Source organism: Pinus tabuliformis, chromosome 2_2 (assembly GCF_031772625.1).
Source record: "Pinus tabuliformis cultivar Carrire ecotype Pingquan chromosome 2_2, CPIR1, whole genome shotgun sequence".
Taxonomy (NCBI): Eukaryota; Viridiplantae; Streptophyta; class Pinopsida; order Pinales; family Pinaceae; genus Pinus; species Pinus tabuliformis.
In genome coordinates, this window is record NC_142300.1 from 206273416 (window position 1) to 206290164 (window position 16749).

The 16749-nt window shown below is 41.5% G+C and overlaps 1 pseudogene; it reads right to left on the bottom strand.

Moving 5' to 3' along the window:
* The window catches only part of LOC149192067 (thiamine thiazole synthase 2, chloroplastic-like), a 31614-nt pseudogene extending 26633 nt beyond the window's left edge, over window positions 1-4981 (bottom strand).
* Window positions 4982-16749: the final 11768 nt, after the last annotated feature.

Sequence of the window (16749 nt, forward strand, 5' to 3'; positions counted from 1 at the left end):
TACTTTAAGGTTTGTCACCAAAGCCATTTTCAATGACACTTTTCGTGAGGGTTGTTAAAGGCCCATCACAAATTCTCTCTTTGGTGACACTTCTAGTGATGATCTTTTACTGACCCTAACTAATGCTTTTTTTGGTTACTTTGGGTGACGGTCAAAAAATGTTCATCATCATTGATCATTCCAATGAGTTTTTGATGACGTTATGTACCTGTTACTATAGTTTTTGTCAAAATATAACAATTTAAGACCATTGTTGTGGAGTCTTTTTCATTATGTGTCCAAAGCCATAGTGTTTATAGTCAGTCAATTTGTTAAGAAGTAATTAGTGTGTATCATTCCCCTCAATTCATAAGAATGTAGTTTTCCTATGAGTCAACACATCATTCATCTCTATTAGGTTTATTATCTAGAAAATTTCCTTTAAATAAAGTTCCACTAGTGTGTGTAGGAAATATATTATTTAATACTTAATCAAGCTCTATCAATTCTATTAATGAGAGAGACCTAGCACTTCTCAACACTCATGGCACACCTTAACATTCTTTGGAACAATACAATAACATTCCTTGGCACCTCACATGTCTTGGAACATCTTTTTACCTAGAACATCTTGCCATGAGTAGGATGCCCAAGCACATGTTCGCGTGCCCTAAAATAGCATAGCAGTCCCCTATCATGTGTTGGCATGCCTTGTAGTCCCTAACATGCCCTGGAACACCTTAGCATAATATTGAATTGACAAACATTAGCACTTGGCACACATTGGGACTTGGCATGTCTTTGAACATATTATTAGTATGCTTAGCATGCCCCTTTTGAAAAAGATAAAGTCCCAACTTGTTAACCATCTTATGTGTTCATTTCCTTACATTTTAGCTTGGTTATTCCTTTTGTTTCCTTGAAACTCCTTGATACATATTAGCATACTTTGGCACCCTACACATCCTAGCATGTCTTAGCACCTAGCATTCCTTGGCACTATTCGGCACATGTTAGCACACCCCGGAACTACCTAGCACACTCTAGCACTTCTTGACATGCCCTAATATTCCTTGGCATGGCTTACTCATGCTTATCATACCATGTCACTCCCTCCTTGGCATGACAACTAGCACTCATTGACACTCCTTGACACACTCCCAGCTAACACATCCTTGCACGCATTGGCACATCTTGGCCACATGTTTCCCTAGAACTCTAACATTTCTTACACTACCATGCATGCCTTGACACTCCTCCTTAGCACACTTGGAACTCACTGACACTCCCTTTCATACACTCTTATTCATTCATTTCCATGCATTATGACGTAGTGCTCCCTTGTCTTTCCCTAACACTCCATTACTCTCCTTGGAACACATTGGCACACCATGACACTTAGAAAATATTGGCATGCTTTCCTAACACTCTATCATGCCTTGGCACTGACTAGCATACCTTGTCACTCCATCCTTAGCACACCTAGAGCTTTCTAACACTCCCTATCACACACTCTTATTCATTCATTTCCATGAAATTGAAACTAGTTCTCCCTTGTGTTTCCCTGGTACTCCTCGACATGTGTTGGTGCCACACCCTAGCACCTAACACATCTTAGCACTTGGCATGTCTTGGCATGACTAACATGCATTGAAAATATTTAACATGTGTTAGTAATTCATGGAATTACTTGCACACCTTGGCACTCCCTAGTTGTCATGCCCTCATAGATAGCCTTATTTTTTTTGCGACTTGGGAACCCAACCAAGTCATTGAAAAAATAGTTATGTGCCTAGCCCAAAGTCTCCCTTTGTCTTAAACTTCTTTGTCCATCCCCTTAGCGCAATCATAGGCTTGCCTCCTACAATTCCTATTCTGAAATTCTCCTAACAAACTTCGTCCTTGGGACACCTGGAATTCAATTTCACTCCATGACAGACATTCTTATTTGCTTGTTTCCATGCACTTTGACCTAATTCTCCCTTATGATGCCTTGGCACTCCCCAAAACTCCTCAACATGCATTAAAATTGTCTGGCATGTGTTAGCACACCTTTTCATTCCTTCTCACACCCAAGCATTCCTTGTCTATCATGCCCTCACAACTACCCTCACTTTTTTTTGGACTTGAGAACCCAACCAAGTCTTGCTTCGACTACAACAACTTGGCTAAGTTACAGGTACTGCAACTAGACTATGCCTTGCTTACCTAATAATGACCTATAAATCATCTCAGGCTACTTATCTCCAATCTTAACTCATGCAACTTAACAAGTTACCAAGTCAAGTCTCACATCCAACCGTGGCGTTAAAAACAACTAAGCAACATAGTTTACATCTTGACACGCCATAACACCTAGCATGTCCAACAATACCTTGGCACTATGTGGCATGTGTTAGCATCCCCTGCATTCTTTAGCATTCTTTGGAACTCCCTAATAGACCCTACTACTCCCTAACATGCCCTGTCACTCTAAGATGCCTTGACACTACCTATCATACCTTGTCACTCGTTGACAATCCTTGTCACACACTCTTATTCATTCATTTCCATGCATTTGAAACTAGTGCTCACTTGCATTTTGATGGCACTCCATAACACTCCTTGGCATGTATTGGCACACCATAGCACCTGACACATCTTGGTGTGTCACCCTAGCCTCTGGCGTGCCTTAACAATGCCTAACATACCTTATCACTCCCTCCTTATCACACCTGGAATTCACTAACACTTCGTGTCACAAACTCGTAATCATTCATTTGCATGCATTATTTTGACCTAGTTCTCCCTCGTGTTTCCTTAACACTCCATAGCATGTGTTGGCACTCCCTAGCACCTGGCACATCTTGTCCACATACCGCTCTGGCACGCTAGCATGACTTAACACTACCTAGCATACCATGGCACTCCCTCCTTGGCACAAATGGAAATCACTGACACTCCTTGTCACACACTCTTATTCATTCTGTTAGCTAGCTATACCAATAGGTTTCATATTTCATGATTGGCAAAGAAAGGTCCAAATATGCTCTGCTTTGGTGATGCAAAGATCCCATATTTCCAAGAGAAAACATCGGTAAATAGCTTGATGTTAACTCAATTTTGATGGATGGTCCAACAGCCTAATCTGGATCCTGCCATGTTTCAATTTTCTGTTGTAGAATAGAGAAAGAAGTCTGTCCAAACTGTTTAACCTTAGCAGACAAGTAGCTAGGTAGAGAAGTAAGGCTCCCAACTGCTTAATCTGGGACCTTGGAAGCAATAAGGGTAGTTCTAGATAGAAAATCAAAAGAAAAAAGCCAATAGAAAAGAAAAGGCACATAAGGGTCTGCAAGTCTAAGTGCACCCTTCATGAAGAAACAAAAAATGCTAGCAAATAGAGGGGTAGGCAGATGGGGTTGCAGAAATGTTATTCCTTTCAAGTGAGTGCTTGATAACCTGTTTGCAAAGGAATATCAGTGAATAGAGAAGCTCCTCTTCTCTATTATGTTACAGCAAAGCAAAGGAGCATCACCAACTTCCTTTTCCCCCCTTTCACATTCATTATTAACACCCCTTCATCAGTTGTGATTCATGAAAGCTTTTGAGGTGTTATGTTGGTTCTTATTCCTGAAAAGAGCCACATTTCTTGTCTAAAAATCTTTTTATTTTGATCTACTCTCTAAACTAAGTTGTTTTCATATAAACTTAGTGTTTCACCCTCTCATCTCTTCCCCCCCTTCATATTAACCCCTAACTTCTTATTATCTAAATCCCCTATGTTCCACTTTTCCCTACTATTGTAACACCATGGTGTATAAACCCCAAAACATGTATAATATCCCCCCTTGTTGGCACTATAGCTGAATAAGTTTGTCTAAGGGAGACATTAGTCAACCAAGGACTATGGCGAACCCTGTCATGGGATTACTCTAACCTCTGGTTAGGAGTAATAACCTCCCCCTAAGCCCTCACTTCCCCTCTTTTCAAAAATTCCACAAAAAACCCCTTTCCCTCTGCTCAAACCCACTATCAACCCTTTTTTCCTACAGATTAACACAAAAACCCGAAAAAACCCACAGAAAACCCTTAAACCTATAGTCCCGCGCCCAAAATATTAAATGGAATATTTTAATGATCGGGTGGGACCCAACCCAAAGCTGCGCAGTTGACCAACTTTACCCGCCAACCGTTGATCTTCAGCCGCCCCAGATCTAACGGTGGGCGGTCAATCTCCAGCCCCAACCTGCCTCCCTTTAACGTCCGGGGAAGGGCGGTATTGGGGACCGTACCCGGGATGCGTGGCATGCACTGGGGTTGTTCGGAGCCCCCCTCCCCGATACTGCCTATCACCAAAAGCGGTGCGGGGAGACCGCTTACTGCCTCCCCGATACCACCCCTCCCACATGTCAGCGCCCACGTCAATATGATGTCATACCACTCCATCTGCCCCCGCGCTCCATGGCCCTACACGTGGCCCTGCCACCGCATCCGCCTGCCACCTCGTCCAGCCACGCTGGCCTCCAGCTCAGCGTCCACGTCACCTCCGTACCCGGGCCCGCCGTGACGTCATGCTGACGTCATTGGCGGAAAAAGCGCCAATCACCTTTTCTACCCAATTTTGTCATTAAAAACACCTGAACTAGCCGTTTGTGGTCATTTTCACGCGAAAACGACGCAGCCGTTGTCGACCTGTTTACCGCGAAATTGCCTCCAGCCCTCAAATTCGAAGTTGCGGCCGCTATAACTTGGAATTTCAGCTGCAGTGAGCTCCCTCTGTTCGGCCCGAAGGCGTCCCATGCTTGTTTTCCAGGTATTCACCGCAAGTTCCCTGTTTCGCCCCTATACATGCCATTTCTATGTGAATTCTCCCATAAGCAGTGGTCAAATCCTAAATTTCACACTGTCTGCCACTTAATTTGCCATTAAATCCACCTGTGTTACCCTTTGCCCCGAGAATTCGGTATTGAAACGATAATTCACGGTTGAAATTTACAAATTCAGCCTCGAACTTGCCCGGCATTGTTCCCTTTTGCCGAGTGGAGGCCCAAGGCTGCATATCACCAAATTGAAGCCAGCTCACCCTCTGCAATCATCCCCAGCAATTCAAAATCCCTGTGAATTTACCAAAAACAACAGAAACAAGTCGGCCAAGCCTGCCTTTCCACTGTAAAGAAGGTTTCAAGCATTGTCTACAGTGAGCCTGTCACTCAAGCTCTGAACAACCTTGCAAACCATTGCACTCACCTTGTTCAAAATCAGATTACAAAATGGCTGTTCCTGCACCCTCAGCCCTAAGTGTTTCCCCTCTAAATGCACCAAAAAAAGCCCTGGAGTCCTTGCCTCTTACTGACAGGGACTACCTCATTGAAGACTTTGTGGGTAACAGGGACTTCTTGCAGACCTTCAGGCAATTAAGAGATGACTACCTGAATGGTCATGATACATATGGGATATGGGAGTCAAATCTGCCATACTACTATCTCCCCTCTGTCAATGTTTTTCCTGAGATTATTCGCCTATGTGCTGAAAACTATGATGTGCAGCAAAGAGCTATTAAGTCTCCATCTGGGAGCATCCTCTTTCACATTAATCCTGAAACTATCAATAAGATGCTCCACTTTGATCAAACTGAGCTGCTGTTCCCATTTTCCATGAATTATCTGCTGGACACTGGTGCCAAGATGACCAGTGAGGATATTCAGAAGGTCACCAGGACATTTATGAAACCTGAATGTTAGCCTGCAGGGCCACCTCCCTATTTGGATGTCTATTTTACTGAGGTAGGCAGACTGTTGCTAGACATGATTGCTTATGTGTTGGGATACAGAACCAGTGAGCATGTGGATGAAACGATGCTGGTATTGCTAGCTTCTTACAGCCCAGGCCAACCCTCTGCCCACAAATATAACTTTGCCAAGTTCATAGCTAACAAGATTCATGATCAGCTGTGCAAAGTAGACAGACAGGGTGTCTTCAAGTACTCATCCTATATCTACCACCTTTTTATGTACTATCAGTCTGAGGTTTTTCCATGCTACATCAAAAAGCCAGATTATAAAGGGGAAAGAAGATATGTCATCTTCTGGACATCTATCTATCACCAAGTCCAAAATTCACCCTATTCCTATTGTGAGTTTATTGACCAATTTGTATACCTTGTCTCTTGCCTATTGATGAGGTCCCCTCCTCCCAGAATATCAACTGAAATTCAGAAAGTCCTACAGCTCTCCAAGAATTACAAAATAGGTGATTGGTACCTATATGAGGAGCATACAGTCATTAGAGTCTATGGCTGTGAGCTCTGTCCATACAGGCTCCCAAAATATGTGCCTATGAGGATATTTGCCTTGGAGTATTATAGGCAGTTAATTCAATCTGACCTCACTCACTTTCACAGCTCCAAAAAGAAAGCCCATCTCAAGTTCAAGCACCAGGTGGGCCCCTTCATCATGAATAAAAAAGAAGGATGGGAAGATGCTGACCTAATCCTCAGAAACAAATACAAACTATCACATAGTTTCTGATGGGTCCCTTATGACCCTGAAGGCTTCATTACTGCTAGAAGAGTCAAGTACAAGCTATTAGGTTATAAGCATTGCAAATATCCACACATTGAAAAATATGCCAACCAGCAAGAATGGCAGCAGGATACTTTAGTTGAAAAATTAACTGAAGAAGAGACAATGTTAAAGAATGTCAGAGAACTGGAAAAGACTCTTGACCTGGATTCTGTGCAGCAGGTACCCTTCAAACGACCGCACTCAGCTGGAGAAGGGACCTCGGCCTCAAGAATTGCACCAGTCACCCAGGCACCGTCTACAGCAGCACCAGCTACAGACAAAGGGAAAGGGATAATGGGAACTGAAGAAGAAACCGTGAAAGAAAAGCGTGCCCCTTCAAGTGAGCAGCAACCAGGGCAGCAACCAGAGCAGCCACAAGAGCAGACTCCCCCTCCACAAACTGAGCCACAAACAGCTCCAATTTTGCAGACACCAGCACAGGAGGAGAGAGGCACGAAAAGAGACAGAGAAGAGTCCACTCCTGCTAGTGGATCCTTCCAACAACCCCAGACCAAACGGCCAAGGGCTGACTCCCCAGAGGTAGAAGACATCACTGAAGAAGTCCTTGACAATCCAAGGAAAGACAGGGATGCCAGCCAGCATACAGGTACAAGCTCCTTTCAGCAGGAGCAAGGATTACAACTTGGTTTGGAGGTGTCCTCCTCCTCTCAGCAGAGCAAGAATCCCAAAAGCACTAAGGCTTCTTTCAAGCAAATTAAGGCACAGAATGACTTGCTGAGGGTGGAAGTCTACAAATTATTTTTAAATGCTACACCAGCCCAGAAGGAAAGGCTAATGTCTGTGTATGACATTCAAGAGGAGAAAATGATCCTCAGCCATTTCAAACCTACAGTGCCCAATCCAAAATCAGGGGCAAATTATGTGAAGACAAGGGTGGAGGTCCTAGCCAAGGACATCCATCCCATGGACCAAATTGAACTCCATAAGCAGGCAGGAGAAATGGTCTATGCAACCTTGGTAAACAGGGCAACCATGGCCCATGAGCTGAAAGAATCACTAAAAAATACCAACACTCAGTTGGATTTTGAGAGAATGTCCTCCCTAGCCAAAGACAACAGAATAAAATCACTTGAGGACATTATTATCGACCTAGGACATGATCCTAAGGATCCAAAGGGTGTAAGGGCCCTTATGAAGAAAAAGGAGGATGACCTGAATGCATTAAAGAAGAGGTTAAAGTTGCTGCCCACAGAGCACCCTCAAACAGAAGAGCTACAAAAGGAAAAGCAGGCCGATGAGCAACTGGACCTCATAATGCAGCTAAACCAAAAGGTCCTCGATTTGGAGAAAGAGCTTGAGGGAGCATTACAAGATAAGCAGGGAGAATCTACATCTCATGCTCCTCTAACTACTTCAACAACAGCAACAACTACAGATGCAGCAGTGGCCCCCACGATAGAAGCAGCAACAACAACAACAGCTCCAGATTCCAGCACAAGTGTAGAAGAATTGACTAAGGCCATCAAAGAAATGGAGCTCCAGGCAAATGAGATAAAAAAGGCCAAGGAAAAATTGGCAGAGTTGGATGCCAAGTATGATAAATCAAAAGTGACCGTAGCAGAGCAAGGCAGAGAAATAAAGGCTCTAAAAGAAAAGATAAAAGCCTTAGAGAAAGAGCTAAATCTGGAGAGTGCCATGGCTGAGATAAAAAGAATTCTATGGGCCAAAATTGGCCAATCCATCACTCAACAATGGAGGTCAATCAAAACTATACATGAGCAGATGGATTTAATTGGCCAAGCACAAACAGAAATTCAGAGGGCCAAAGCATTACTGGGAGACAAACCTGAACAGGCAAACAGAATGATAGATTTTTTGAACAGGCAAGAAAAGGAGGAGCTGGCAGCCATTGGCATTGTCAACAGAACAGAGGCTGTCCTCACAGCCAAAAAGGTGCTAACTCTCAGAAATTACGTACAAACTGTGGAGAGGAAGTGCTACGAGATACAAGCTGATGTGGAGGAATATAAAATCAAGATGGCAGTGCTGCAAGCAAAGGGACTGCCCAGCCTACTAAGCGGTGCAGGAAGACTAATCTCCCGAGATCAATTTACCAACAGGATCACAACTTATATTGAAAATCAAATCACTGCATCTGGCAGTACATCTAAGGAAACAGGGCCACCAACAGGACAGAGCCTATATGATAAACTTGAAGGCCTGTTTTTTATTGAAAATGAGGTAAATCACCTTTTTGAAACTCCTCCAAACTTTTACAGATATACAGAGGCCGACGAAACTTTGATAAAGATTAGAAGACATCAGCTGCCCAAGGAGGATTGGTGGCAGGCAATGCTTCAAATTTTGCCACGGTAGCCTCAGTTGCTCGGTCACTGCCAGCTCCAATTCACTAGAAGACAAACAACAAAATAAAGTCAGTATTAAAGGCAGCTGAAAGGTGACTCAGCACATGGACAATGACAGCTAGCCCAAAGGATAAGAAGATACGCAGATTTTGGACAGCGTACCCTCAACCGACTCCAACAGCCACCAAGTCAATAGTTTCTGACTATTTTGGACAGCTAAAGCACTGAAGAGTTATTACAGCATTAAAATCCTCAGCTACAAGGCTCCAGGAGTTGGCATAACATCAATGAGCCATTAACTCACTTCTGTGATATTTTTCTTATGTAAATTTTGTATATATACCCCCCTTAGCAACGCATAAGGGGTTGGTAATTTTCACTCTGAGGCAAATCTATTGTACACTTTCAGATTATCTAATACAAAGGGCTGGTCCAGCTCAGTGATTTCCTGGAACTTTGATGTCTGGCTGATGACATACGTGCTGTTGTAGAATTCTTGTGCTGTCTGATGAAATAATAAGTTTTCCTTAATCTCTGTTTTGTCTTCTTATGTTTATTAAATCATACTCATGTTTCACTGACTAGCAGTAAAGAAAAAGAATAGTGCATGAATTGTCTGGTTACACCTTGTGCTCAATTTTTACTGCTGTAAATGTTTTTCTTCAGAATTAACTATGGACATGAATTCTTAAATGCTCATGTTTTTCATTAATTCTATAATGTGAATGTTGTCTAGAAATTCTTCACTGCTTCTAAATAACACTCTCACTTCTTTTGCATATCAGTTTATTGGAAGATTCTTAACTGCCTTTCATGAACTGGACACATCACACTTAATTACAATTTCAAAGCATTGCTTCTCAAACACTTATCCAGCTCTGCAGCATCACTACTGTATCAACACAGCACACCAAACTACTAAAGGACCACTGACTCCATGTCCAATGGCCTAGAACATATTAGTGAACACATATATATCTTGATTGAAACCATCATCCAACCAAATCCAAAAAAAACCTTGAGCATCATAGCTAGCCTAAAATTCTTCTCAAAACAAAGACAAACCATAAAGAGAGAGCCCTCCCTGATTACAGTCAGGCTAGAAGCTGTAATCCAAAGATTGGTTAGTGGTTACCCCGGCCGTATTCCCTTGGGAGTCAAAGGGAACAACCTGGGTGTTAACATAATTGGCGACTCCACTGGGGACCATCTTATTTTTCAACTGTTGTCTGTCCATAAACAGTGGTTCTAAAAGTTTGAGCAGTCCCTCGAAACAGTTCTAAAAATATCCTAAAATAACAAAACAAGTTCAGAAGCTGGCTCCTGAAAGGGAAACTAGACACACTAGGTCAAATCCTGACCCCAATCCACCAGCTATTTTTGAAAATCCTAATACGATCCCTAAGATCATTAGGAAGCAACAGGGACAGGAGACTCTTGCTGATTCAAGTCCTGAGACAGCTCATCCAAACCCTGTTCCAACTCCAATCAAGGTTCTATTTCGGTCTACCCTTGATTCCCCCAATTCACCATCCACATCTCAAAGCCCTCCTTTCACACCTTCATCCACTGCACATATTCCCTTGACCAACACTCTAGTTTCTACCGTTCCCAATCCCCCTGTTGTACCAGTCGTTCATGCTATCCCAGTTATCCCTGTCAATCCTATAAATCCTGCAAATATGGCTTATAGATATGCACCCCTGCAGTTGCCTGCCAATGCTGCAGCTCTACCCCAGGACTACCAATCCAAGATCTCATATTTTGACTCCACTGGCCCTTTCACAGCAATTCAGCATGCCAGAAGGATGCAAGACCATTTTGAGAACTATGAAATAGATGATGACAGTGTGAGAATGAGAATCTTTGTTCAGAGCCTCACAGGGGATGTAAGAACTTGGTTTAGATCACTGGCTGCAAATACTATCACAACTCCTGATGAGCTTTATCAAGCCTTTACTAACAGATGGGAGAAAAAGAAAGATCCCCTGCACATACTTGGTGAATATGATACAATCAAACGAGGTCCTCAAGAGACCGTTTTGGAGTATTGTGCAAGATTCAACAACGTATATAACGCAATACCATAGAATTTAAGACCTCCCCCTGATTTAGCCTTGTACAAGTTTCCTGATGGTTTTGAACCTGATATGGCATATCAGTTGAAGGAAAGAGCCCCTGAAACCCTTGAAGATGCCCAAAAGGTTGCTGTCACAGTAGAGGCCAACCTGATTGCCAAAAGAAACAAGGCAAGACTGGAAAAGAGAACCACCTTCAAGGAAGAACCCTTAGCCTTTGATCAAAAACTGGATGCGATACTCACTGGTATGAAGAGATTGGGTGATAGGGTAGAATCAGTTGAAAGAAAGTCATCATGGGAAGCACCACAAAACAACCCTATCAGAAATCCCAATTTTAGGAGAAATCAAAACCCAAACGTTGGCAAGGCCGGTTCTGATCCAGACGTAAGGCCTCCTTTCCAGGAAAACTATACTGAGGCATCCACTTCAAATGAGCAAACAGATGATACCCACATTAACCTAATGGGCCTGAATGATGAGCAGCAAGTTTTTCTGAGTCAAGAAGATCATAAGGATGATGAAATTCAGCAATTCCAGACCAGGTCAGGTGAGTCATTCGACTTTAAACAAGGATATGACACAGCTATTTATGAAGTTCATAAGCAATACAAGCTAAGAAGCAGAACTGTAAATGTAACACAGCCTAAAAAAACAAAGGATAGCCAGCAGCCTAAGAAAGCTATTGTCACAGAACCAAGTGACAAAACTGGTCCAAGTACAGATGAGGTAACAGTTGAAGAAGTAACTCAAACATCCTCCTCAAAACAGCAACCAGTAGATACAACACCCTTCCAACACAACCCAAGCCACATTTCTCAAAATACAAGTAAGAGGGATAAGCCTCAAGATCAAAAAGAGAATCAAGAGGAGGGCATCAAGGATTCCATTGAAAAGGAAAAGGTTGTCACCCACAACACCAAGAGCTCATCTGAAAGACCCTTTGACTTAGAAACTGAAATTGGCAAACTGAAGGTAGCTATTCCTCTTTCAGAACTAGCCAAGCATGACATTTATAGACAACAAATCAAGAAGTCCCTTCAAATTACTCGTAATAAAGATAATGTCAATGTGTTGGATGACACCCCAGAATTGCTGTTCGGTCCAGAGGTTGATGGAAAGACAGCAGTTATAGGGATCTTACCTTTCTATGTCAGCCTGCATGTTCATGATAAGATACTACACAATGCAATGTTTGACTCAGGTGCCTCTCACAACTTGATGCCTAAATCAGTCATGGAAAGATTGAATCTAGATATTACGAGACCATACAAGGACCTATTCTCATTTGACTCCAGCCAAGATAAGTGTTTAGGTCTGATAAAAGATCTTTGTGTGTCCCTAGTTCAATATCCCAATAAGACAATCCTCATGGATGTTGTGGTTGCTGATATCCCACCCAAATATGGGATGCTGTTATCAAGGTCATGGGGGGCCAAACTCCAAGGTTCCCTACAACTAGACATGTCGTATGCAACCATCTCGGTCTTTGGTCAACCCAAGAGGTTATATAGAGAGTCACTTATGAAATACATGGTCAGCAGTGAAGAAAAACCTCAAAATTTTCCCATATATGTTGTCCATTCTGATATAGATTCATATATTCTCTTCAATGATAATTCAGGTCTTATAAATGATGATGAAACCAAAACACTCAAACAAGATCAGGACATTAATGAACAAGCTGCTGCTCTAGAAATAAAGCTGATCCAATCAACCGATGAGACTGTTCTAAAAGAAAAACTAAATGAAAAACCAGAACTTCAACTCATAATCCCAGATTACAGAGAAGTTATTGAGTCTCCTCAAGAACAAGACATCCTATGGTTCCTTGAATTTGATGGGTCAGTCAACAAATTAGGGGCAGGAGCTGGAGTTTGGATACATAATAAACAAAATAGTCATGCAGAAGGCCGAGCCTATAGGTTAAACTTCAGATGCACCAACAATATGGCAGAATATGAAGCTCTCTTACTAGGCCTCAAGCTAGTAAAATCCTTACAAGCCATAAAAGTTTCAATACTAGGGGACTCAGACCTAGTTATCCAACAAGTAAAGGGTAATTTTGTCACCAATGACAAAAGACTGAGATCTTGTAGATCTACTGTTGCTGAACTATTGCAGTCCTTCACTGAATTTCAAATTACCAAAATTCCTAGAACTCATAACCTGCATGCTCATAGCTTGGCTACATTTTCAAGCACTTGTAAACTGCCTTTTGAACCCCAACATTGCTTTACAGCTGAGGTAAAACACAGACCCTCTGTCCCAAACAATGTCAAGGACTGGCAAGTGTTTGAGGATGATACCCATATAAATCAATTTTTGACTTTGCAGCAAGAATTTTCAAGGCTAAACATTGATATGGAGGCTGCAAGTGATTCACAAACACTAGGTGAACAGCACCAAACAAGTATTTTGCCCAAAACAGCGAACCAAATGTTGCATCCAACCATTTTCAACAAAGAAAATTTACAAGAACTTAAACAAATCAGTTGTGAGGAGATAGCTGATAATGAAGCTGAAATTATACAAATGAAAGACAACTTCCTCCCAACAGGCCTTACTCCCTTGGAAGACATTTTCGACTCAAATGATATTCTCAGGAAGCCAAAATTGTAGCCCCTCAATACTACCATAAAAGGGTGTAACATTGGAACTGCAGAACAACCCAAGATAATTAAATTATCCGCATCTTTACCACCTGATCAGAAGCCTAAATACATTGACCTCTTTAAAGAATTCCAAGATGTCTTTGCATGGAGTTATGAGGATCTAAAATCCTATGACACCTCTGTTATTCAACACACAATCCCTCTCAAGCCAAATCAAAAGCCATTTAAGCAAAAATTGAGGAGAATCAATCCTATGCTTCTCCCAGCAATGGAGCAAGAGGTACAGAAAATGTTTAAGGCTGGCATCATAGCACCAATCAGATTTTCTGATTGGGTTTCAAACTTGGTTCCTACCAGAAAGAAAACTGGTGAAATAAGGCTTTGTGTTGATCTAAGGAACTTGAATCAAGTGTCCTTGAAAGATAATTACCCTTACCCAAGATGGATCACATCTTGCAAAGAGTAGTGGGGGCCTCAAGAATTTCTTTACTTGATGGATTCTCAGGTTTCAACCAGATCCTAGTTCACCCTGATGATCAGGACAAAACGACATTTACAACCCCATGGGGAACCTTCAAATATGTAAAAATGCCTTTTGGATTGAAAAATGCAGGGGCAACATTTCAAAGAGCAATGGATAACGCCTTTGCCAAAGAGATTCATGACTTCCTTGTCATTTATTTGGATGACCTCACACCTTTTTCAAAATCTGACCAAGAACATTTGAAACATCTAAGGCAAATTTTCATAACCTGTAGGAAGTATGGAATTTCTTTAAATCCCAAGAAATCCCTGTTTGGTTTAGAAGAAGGTAAGTTGTTAGGTCATATCATTTCAAAGGATGGCATTAGAATTGACCCAGATAGGATACAAGCTATCTTACAAATGCCCCACCCAAGAAACATCAAAGAATTGCAAGCCTTCTTGGGTAAGATCAACTTCTTAAGAAGGTTTATCCCAAACTTAGCAGAATTGATCAGATTACTAAATAACATGCTAAAGAAGGATTCAAAAGTGAAATGGACGGTAGAAGCAAATCAAGCCTTTGAAGGTATAAAATTGGCCCTTACCCAAACACCAGTCTTAACAAACCCTCAATTTGATAGAGAATTCATTATTTTCTCTTTTGCCTCCCAGCATACTATTGCTGTTGTTTTATTACAGAAAGATGACCAAGGAAATGAGAAACCCATTGCTTTCTTTAGTAGAGCTCTCAGAGATGCACCCCTAAAATATCAGATCATGGAGAAACAAGCTTATGCTTTGGTCAAGGCCATTAAAGACTTTAGGATTTACATCCTTTATTGCCATGTTATAGCTTATGTGCCAAGTCCCATTGTAAAATATATTCTCACTCAAGAAAACTTAGAGGGTAGAAGAGGAAAATGGATTTCCAACATCTTGGAATTTGATATTGAGATAAAACCAACAAAACTAATAAAAGGGCAAGGCTTGGCCAAATTAATGACAGAAGCAAACTTCCAAGCCTTAGACATAAACCAGCTGGACAATGAACCGGATCTGGCGACTCCAAAGATCAATGTAGCCTTTGAACAATCCCCTTGGTATTCTGATATCTGTTATGTACTACAAAACCTGTGTGCTCCCCAAGGATTGTCCAGAACTAAATGTAGGTTCTTAAAAATGAAAGCTTCAAGATTTTGTGTTATGGATGGCAATTTTCTTTGGAAAAACCATGAGGGTATATTGTTGAACTGCTTAATTGAGAATGAGACTAACAAAATCATGGAAGAATTTCATGTAGGTGATTGTGGTGGACACTTGTATTGGAAGTCCACTGTGGATAAGATACTGAGGGCTGGTTACTATTGGCCCACTGTTTTCTCTCATGTCAAGAAATTCACCACCTCATGTCATAAATGTCAAGTGTTTGAGGGAAACAGAAAGTTACTGCCACTTCCTTTGAGGCCTATTGCAACAGAGAGACCTTTTCAGTAATGGGGCTTGGATTTCATTGGGGAAATTCATCCCTCATCTTCAGGCCAGCATAGATGGATTCTAACAGCTACAGACTACTTTACTAAATGGATTGAAGCTGTTCCATGCAGACAAGCAAATGATTCCACTATCATTCAGTTCCTTGAGACCAATATTCTTTCTAGATTTGGCTGTCCTGATAAGATAATAACAGACAATGCTGCTGCCTTCAGATCTAAGAAGATGGTGAATTTCTACCACAAATTTCACATTACCTTGGGCCATTCTACTGCATACTATCCCCAAGGAAATGGCCTTGCTGAATCATCAAATAAAATCCTTGTAAACATCATAAAGAAGGTGTTAGAAGAAAATAAGAAGAACTGGCATAAGAAGCTGGTCAATGCCTTATGGGCAGATAGACTAACAACCAAGAGATCAATTGGGACCAGCCCATATGAGTTATTTTATGGATTAGAAGCCAAATTTCCTTCATCACTAGGGGTCCCTGTTATGAAACTACTTCAAGAAAGTCAAGCTGAGCCAAATGATATGCAAAGAAGGATCAATCAAATAATATGTTTGCAACAAACTAGAGACCAAGTTTACAGCAGAGTTCAAGTTTTACAAGAAAAGTTAAAGAAAGCTTTTGATAGAAGGACCAAGGCAGAAGATTTCAACATTGGAGACAAAGTCCTCAAGTGGGATTCAAGAAGAGAAGATAAGGGAAAACATGGAAAATTTGATTCCCTTTGGAGAGGACCATTTACTGTTCAAGCAATACAAGGAAACAATACTTATTTCCTTAAAGGTCTTGATGAAGCTGATTTGGATGAAGGTCCTATGAATGGCAGGATGTTAAAGCACTATTTTGACTACCATCCATGAGTGCAGCCTAAGTTTTCCCTGTACATAATCAATTGTATATATTTTCTTTCAGCACATAAATAGTTCAGTTTGAGAAGTCACTACAAATAAGCAGAAAAGGGGCTTTACATCCCAGAAATTCCACAGAGGTAATAGCCTCTAGTTTTGAAATACAAAGAGAGAATTTTCAAATTTTGGTAATAACAGATCAAGGGCCAAGGCTTTCTGACCTGCTGTTCTTGGTCTTTCAGATGGAAAAACCATCCCCATGTGGAGCCACTGTTAGCTACCTATACCAATAGGTTTCATATTTCATGATTGGCAAAGAAAGGTCCAAATATGCTCTGCTTTGGTGATGCAAAGATCCCATATTTCCAAGAGAAAACATGGGTAAATAGCTTGA